A 7,984-nucleotide genomic window follows, 5' to 3' on the forward strand; every position below is an offset into this window, starting at 1 on the left:
TTGCTGAAGCCTCATTTGTTTCATGTGAAGTTTTTCATAGGCATTCAGTTGATTGAACTGGCTTAAGAAGATGATCAGTGACCAAAAATAATACTCCTGGATTTCAACATTATGATTATTAATTTTAGAAAAATAGGACAGATTTTCAAGGTGGTATCCTGTATAGTATTCAGCTATGATCCATCAGTATTTCATAATGGAGTGTTTATTAAGTTTTTATCCATTAACATTTAGCCTCCTGACAGCAGCTCTTAAGTTTACACTCTATGAGCCCATCAGCTTATGTTTAGTAGTGGAAGATTTCTTAACATGTTTTTCAGGGGCTTTCATGTCAGCTGAGATTCTTACATTAGCATTAATGTTTTAAGGCTTTGTATGAAAATTTTAGTGTGTCCTCTTTTGTTGTTCTTGGAAGAGTTTTGCTTAATTCTGAAGTTTGTTGTGTATTTTCATTTTTGTTTTTAAAGTTGCTAGTAAAATTTTCACATATTAACTAGTGCCGGGCAACGATTATAATTATAATCGCGATTAATCTCATGATTGTCTGCAATTAACAATCACATTGTTATGTGCAAAATTCAATAATGAACTAAAAAGTAGTGTATTGCGTGTATTTGGTTTGCAAACACTTTAAACAAATAAGGTGCTTTTTAACAGCAGTATTCCCTTTACATAGTAGCAGTTAAAATATTTCTTGTAAATCTCAACTTAAACATTAATGTAATCAAATCAAATATAAAACCAAAGCTATTTGCCACTGCCAGGGCATTAACGTTTTATCTAGTTTGTTATAGAAAAACAAGTTACCCTCAGAGTCCAGAGCCACAATTATAACATTATAACAGGCACCTTCCGAGCAACAGCAAGTTAACATTTCTAAATCTGTTTTCTTTTTTATTTGAACAGATACCAGCAGAAACATTTTCTTTGATCAATCAGCAGCATAAACAGTTATGTTCAGTAGCAACTCATTGAGGGCTAATAATTTTTCCAAAAAACTCTGAAAAGCGCACAAAGCAATGGTTTCACACATAAATCAACATAAAACGTCTGTTGCTGCCTGTTTTGCCTGCTGTCAGCACCTGTTTGCAGCAGCAGCGGCTTGACAGCCAGCAGGAATGCACAGTGGGCTGACTGTCTGGCTGTCTTTGTGAGACAGGTGCGCAGGAGTGGTAGCTGCAGTGAGACACAATATGGTTTGTACCTCCTGTCATCGTAAGTGTCTGTCCTCCCAGGTGAACGTTGCCATAGGTGCATCAGCTACACAAACGTGTTCAGCACCACGATAAGCTAGGGACCGATCAGCTGATGCTGGTACCTCACTTTCGTTTTCGATCTACATCTTCAGATCACTTGCATCAAAATCAGAGTCTGACAAATCAGTGTCTGATTCAGCGATAATATGAAAAAAGTTTTGCTTTGAGCATTCACTTTGGTACCTCTCTACATGCCATTTTAGAAGCTGTTTGCTCTTTGCTACTCATGCATGCGCAGGGAATCCAGGTCAAGTCAACAAAGCTAACTTTCCTTCTAGCAAAATCATATTGAAAAGCACTGTAACAAGAAGATCACTGATCTCTATCGATCGCTAGCGAGACTGAGGCTTTCAAAATAATAATAATAACAAAAACTGCGTTAAAGCACAATAAAATAATTGTCACCATTAATTAATTAATGTGTTAACGCAATAATAACAAATTAACTTGCCCAGCCCTAATATTAACACAAGACATGTGTGGTCCTGTTGCAATGATGCAACAGCCTGTTAGCAGGGGGTATTGCATTGTATAATGTCATCAGCAATCCCATATTTAAGATGGCTCTGTACTCATCAGTTTGTCCAAGACTGTGGATACAACTAAACTTCTAATTGTGCTTCACTTACTGCTTATTTCTAATTGTTACTGATCCTTTGTTCTCTGTATTTCTATTTAGTGTTTTGGTTTTGGCTTTTTCTATAAAAGTGTCATGAACTAGGAGACCCAAAAATATTCACTTGAAGGGGAAATCCCATCAAAATCAATAGGTAGTCACAAAAAGAACCTCATAGAATCTTTATAACATAAGATTTATTCTTCACAAAAAATGTTCTTCAATAACAACAAGGATTTGCCCAAAACAATATGGCAATCGGGCGACGCGGTGGCGCAGTGGGTAGCGCTGCTGCCTTGCAGTTGGGGGACCTGGGTTCGCTTCCCGGGTCCTCCCTGCGTGGAGTTTGCATGTTCTCCCCGTGTCTGCGTGGGTTTCCTCCGGGCGCTCCGGTTTCCTCCCACAGTCCAAAGACATGCAGGTTAGGTGGATTGGCTATTCTAAATTGGCCCTAGTGTGTGTGTCCTGCGGTGGGTTGGCACCCTGCCCGGGATTGGTTCCTGCCTTGTGCCCTGTGTTGGCTGGGATTGGCTCCTGCAGACCCCCGTGACCCTGTGTTCGGATTCAGCGGGTTGGAAAATGGATGGATGGAATATGGCAATCCAATACAGCTAAAAGTCCCAATATGAAATCCCAAGAATAGTTGACATACAGTACGAAGAGTCAAAAATCCAGTAATCACAAAGCACACTGAATTCACAAAAGCACAAGAAATGTCTACTTCTAAGTAAATTTGAAATGAATCAACAGGACGTGGGAAGACCCTCTGAATTAACAGGGCAGAAGGCAGTGCCTGGTGGTGATTGGCAGGTGGCTCCTCTTCTTGAGTGACCACCCACAAAATACATGGAAGACAACAAAGGCTGCTTACATACATAGACAAAATCAAAAATAAGAATAATGTACATAATCAGGTTAAACATAGGAATCAAAAATGAACAAAAAGAGACATAAAACATATAACTGAACCTGAGATATGACACAAAAGATTTCTTAGTTACAAATTTGGGCTATTATAAAGACTGTTTCATTTTTTAATCTCAATTCCTAATAAAACTTCCATTGTTCCCATCTTTAGCAGCACAGGTGCTGCTGTTTTTGAAACAGGTTGGAGTTGCACTGCAGAAGATACCAACAGCTTTGATATATTCTGTCCAACACAGTCTGACAATCCATTTTGACTCCAGTAATTCATATCAATCTACAGTAAAATTTTATTGTAATAAAAAAATGATTAAAACGGTTTAAATCTCTTTATCAAGTCATAACAGGTGATCACCAATATTTCTTTTAAAAGTCTTGTACATACAGTAAACACTCATATATTCCTACCTGCATACAAGCAAGAACTGAACGTCAACTTAAAAATACTATACTACACTATAATTCCAGTTATATGAAATATCAAACACTTCGTCTGTTTTTGTTTGCTTTAGTCCTTAACTGTCCAGATCAGACAGTATTTGGGCATTGGCAATATAGCTGTTACTTTGTATCATGGGTGGCATGGTTACACAGTGGTGGCACTGCTGTCTCACAGTAAGGAGACTAGGGCTTGTATTCTGTGTTCTCCCTGTGTGGAGTTTGCATGTTCTCCACGTGTCTGTGTGGGCTTCCTGTGGGTGTTCTAGTTTCCTACCACTGTCCAAAGTCATGAAAATTAGGTGAATTGGCGACTCTCAATTAGCCCTAGTGTGAGTTCGGCATGTGTGTTCATCCTGCGATAGACTAGCATCCTGTCTGGGGTTTGTTCCTGCCTTGCGTCTTATGCTAGCTGGGATAGGCTCCACCTGTCCCAACCTTATTATGGACTAAACTGGTTAGAAAATTACATGACTTCGTACAATTAATTTTTATACATTCTTTAATTTACATTTTTGTTTTATTTTGGAAAAGCAGAACATTATAATGGCATAATACTCACTCAAACATTAATAGCATAACAGATACAAAAATTTACCATGAAAATCAATCTGAAGAAAATTAAAAGAAAAAAATACAGAGCAAAAAAACTAAACATTTGATGCATTTTTGATTTTATGTTTTCAAACAGCATTACCATCACTTAAGGTGGTGCAGCATCACTGCTACGGCACATGCCTGCATACACGGATATGATGTAATGGCATCCATTTAAGTACAAGCACTATCTTTAGTATCTGAACTTGATTTTTGTGGGAGAAAGCATTGCAAAATAAATGCAATATGTAGCAAGTATAAAAAAATATCACAAATCCTTTTTGTCTTCAAATTTTTCCACCTAAAACAATATACAGCTTAAATGATAACTTGGGTATTTTTCAAGTCAGAAGTTATTTCCTCACAAACATGATATATATGCATTTGCCACGCAATAAATTGTGTTTTACAATTAAGTGTCTTCTATAAATATTAAAAAATACATAGCCCAATCTGCCATTTTACATTGGAAACCATATGACAAGGAGCACTTGGGTAAATAAAAACTTAAAAACGTACCAAATACGTCCATTTTTCAAGCCAAAAAAGTTATTGAGCTTTGATCTACATCTTGAGATTACACAAACATTGTAAAATAGTTTATACACATCATTTTTGAACAATAAACACCAATATTATGAGATTTTGCCAGTTTAACACTAGAATTACCAAAGCCTACGGAAAAACCCATAAATCCGACCCACCTTAAATCCCTTCACACCTCTCCGTCAGCATCTTTTGTCTTGTAGATGTGTCGATCAACACAAGCAGCCTGCTATACCATCCCCTCCCACCGCCGCAGAAAGGGCAAGACGTTCTCCCAGCTCAAGCCTTGATTACCTTGGAATGAAGTGCTGGAGTTTTAGAGGGGAAATAATAGTTAAATACATACATTTCATGTGTGTTCCATGTTTACAACAATCTATATAAACACATCGTTAAAACAGAAACTTTTTTTATATTTTAGTAATAAATGACAAAATATCAACATGAACTGTATAATGATGTGAAAGCTGAAGTCCAAATTTCAAATAAACATATTCACAAAAGGTGAAAGTGTAATACGACAACTTCCGTGGTGCAGCGGTAAGAACTGCTGACTTGAAATCAAAAGGTCATGGGTTCAATCCTGGGTGCCTTACAAATTTACCGTTTTGAGTAGTGAGCTGCTCTTATTGTTAATATTATACAATAAAAACATACATTTGATCCGCATCTGTAACAGTCGCTGTATATTTATAGTACTTTAAGTAAGTTAGTGTTTTTTTTTCACTTTATTCTCTACGTCACGATCACGATACAACCCCCACCAGCCACCAACACCCCAGATCTGACGCTGTTAGTTTTTATTTGAAACTGGGAATAACTGTAGCTGTGAGTGGTGTTTTGAGACAATGGAACTTTAAATTCTCTTATCTGGAGGGATAAAAGCTGACACACAAACACTGGTGAATCTGCCTTCTTCGTATCTCACTGTCACTTGAATTTTTTTTATTCAGTTTTATTGAGTATTCTAGTGTTAAAAGAACACCTACCTCAGCACTCACAACAACCTTTCACCCCCATTGCATGGTTACCTCTTGAAAGACAAAAACACACTAAACAGTTTGTGCCGTGCATTAGGTATTATGTTTACTTACTCCAGTATTTATGTAAGACATCCTCCCAACAAAGTCACAACTATCGTACAAGAAAATAGAAAAAGCAACCTTACCACAAGAAAAAAAAAAGGACCAGAAATATGAGAAAAAATGTTAATTTCCAGATTGGCTTTATTATCACAATATGCATGGGAAATTCTGAAGGCATGTTTTCTTATATCAAGGTTTTTGCATTTTCAAGGTAGACATATTTAGTATGTTTTTAGGCGTTTGTTTCTGGTGGTGTTCTGTGCCCCATAGCTTCAATTATACAATGGCAGGTTGAATAGGATATATATATATATATTTTTAATTTTAGAAAATGTTTAACAAAATTTTGCATTGCAAATGCATTTATAGCATTGTTTTGAAGAAATACCAAATTTATCCTTTAATAAAATCACATCATCAGCTGATGATAGAATAACCTTTACTGTATTAAGTTAAACAAAAATGGTTCGTCCTTTGAAAATCTTTGCATCCTCATACAGTCATATTCTAAATAAGTGATATGAATTAGGATCTTCCTGCCTTGTGCCCTGTGTTGGCTGGGATTGGCTCCAGCAGACCCCCATGACCCTGTGTTCGGATTCAGCGGGTTAGGAAATGGATGGATGGATGGAATTAGGATCTCAATTTCAATTCAAGAACAAGAGTGTATCTTTTAGGGTGACAATCAGAATCAGGTAAGATGAAACTGATCTTTAGGAATGCTTTGTTAGTACAAGTAGCTATTGGGAATATCAACTACAACCTCTGTGACATCACTGTCATGGTGTAATAGCCTCAAACAAAGACTCTTAGTATGCAATTTAAAATATTTTAATTACTCAGTGTGAATTCTTGAATTATAAGCTTTACAAGGTCCGAGAGCGTCCAAGCTAAATAGATTTGTTTAGTCTCTCACTGTCTATGCTGGCATGTTACATACCATGCCTTGTTATAGCCCCCCTAGGTATCCCCTATATATACTACTCATGTGAGTAACTGTTTAAACTGACCTTGGAATGAAGAACAGTTATATTTATTTAGGATTTAGACAAGCTTTTATCTTATCTTTGCGCATGTCAGAATTAATTTGACTCAGATAAAATGCATTACATTTAGAATCACATCAGATAACCCTTATTTAAAGTGACTTGTCCAGATGAGGAATGTCATTAAAGAACTGCTTAAAGGTCGTACTTGAAAAGGTCATTTTAAAACTTGACCTGGATATGCAGACCCGAAGGGGAAAAAAGCAGTCTTCAGAAAGGTGCTCTTATGATGATTAATATGGCATTATCTCATTTTCCTTATTTGCTTGAAACACTGATTTAACAAATACTTATGTATTTGCTCTAAACAGAATGTGTCTGTTTATCTGTTTATGCAAAAGAGCAGCAAGAAGCTAGGAAAAGAAGGATAGTTTTTTTTTCTTTTCTGTACAGCATAGCCAAAACATGACATCTCTAAAGAGAGATGAGAAGAAGAAAGGTCAGGAAAAACTTCTAACAGCAAAACTGTTGAATAATGCATGGAGAATGAGGACGGTCTCAATTCATCAACTATTTGATGTTGCTAAAAATGCAAACAATTGGAGAATACACATTTTATGAAGTTACATGCATTTTTTGAGTGTGTTAAACAATATAATTTTCATATAACATGGATAAAGGTTAGTAGCTGGCTTTATAATTGACAATATGTATTATATCTTACAAATAAAAAAGACAGTGTGTCTGTGGCAATGATAACTCACAAATGTGTTGGTGAACTGAGACACCAATTTAAAATTTTGTGACTTTATTTTGCCATGGCCATGGGGAGGTCAGTGCAGGCACTCAGGAAAAGAGATACACCAATAAACAGCTGAAGTCACTTCAACATTACGGCGAAAAGCTACTTTTTAATAGTGGTAAAGATAAAGAAAACCTTTTGCTTATGGATTGATTAAAGAGGAGGCTGAGTCAAAACTGGAGTCTGTCATATAAAATGAAAGGGTGCTGAAAATCAGGACAGGCCCTACCGTATATATGAACTAGACAGTCACGTAGAACGATACATTTTTTTAGTAGGAGTCATTTTGTCATCCATCATAGATGTTACCTTATAAAGCTACGAGTCCATTCTTCTTCCTCTTCATCTTTTCCCACTTCTAGATGGGATCGATGGGCAACCTTCTTCAAACAGCTCAGTCCTGCACAAACCCATCAATCAAACCCTTTTCCTTCAAATCTTCTTTTACTTTTTTCATCCACCTCCACTTTAGCCTCCCCTATACTTCCATTCCTATGACTGTTTTGTCCACATATAAACTGTCTCTCCTCATCACATGTCCTAGTTTTGTTGTACCTCTGATTGACAAATTTGGAGTCAATACAACACAAAAAGGATAGGCCCTACCTCCCACTTTTTGATATAATATATGTGCAGTGTTACACTCAAAACTCCATGCCTTTAAGACTTTGTGTTTTGGCCGGTAACATTTACACTTTCACCTAGAGCAGCAAAAAAGCTAAGACAAATCACTA

Source organism: Erpetoichthys calabaricus, chromosome 3 (assembly GCF_900747795.2).
Source record: "Erpetoichthys calabaricus chromosome 3, fErpCal1.3, whole genome shotgun sequence".
In the NCBI taxonomy this organism is placed as follows: Eukaryota; Metazoa; Chordata; class Cladistia; order Polypteriformes; family Polypteridae; genus Erpetoichthys; species Erpetoichthys calabaricus.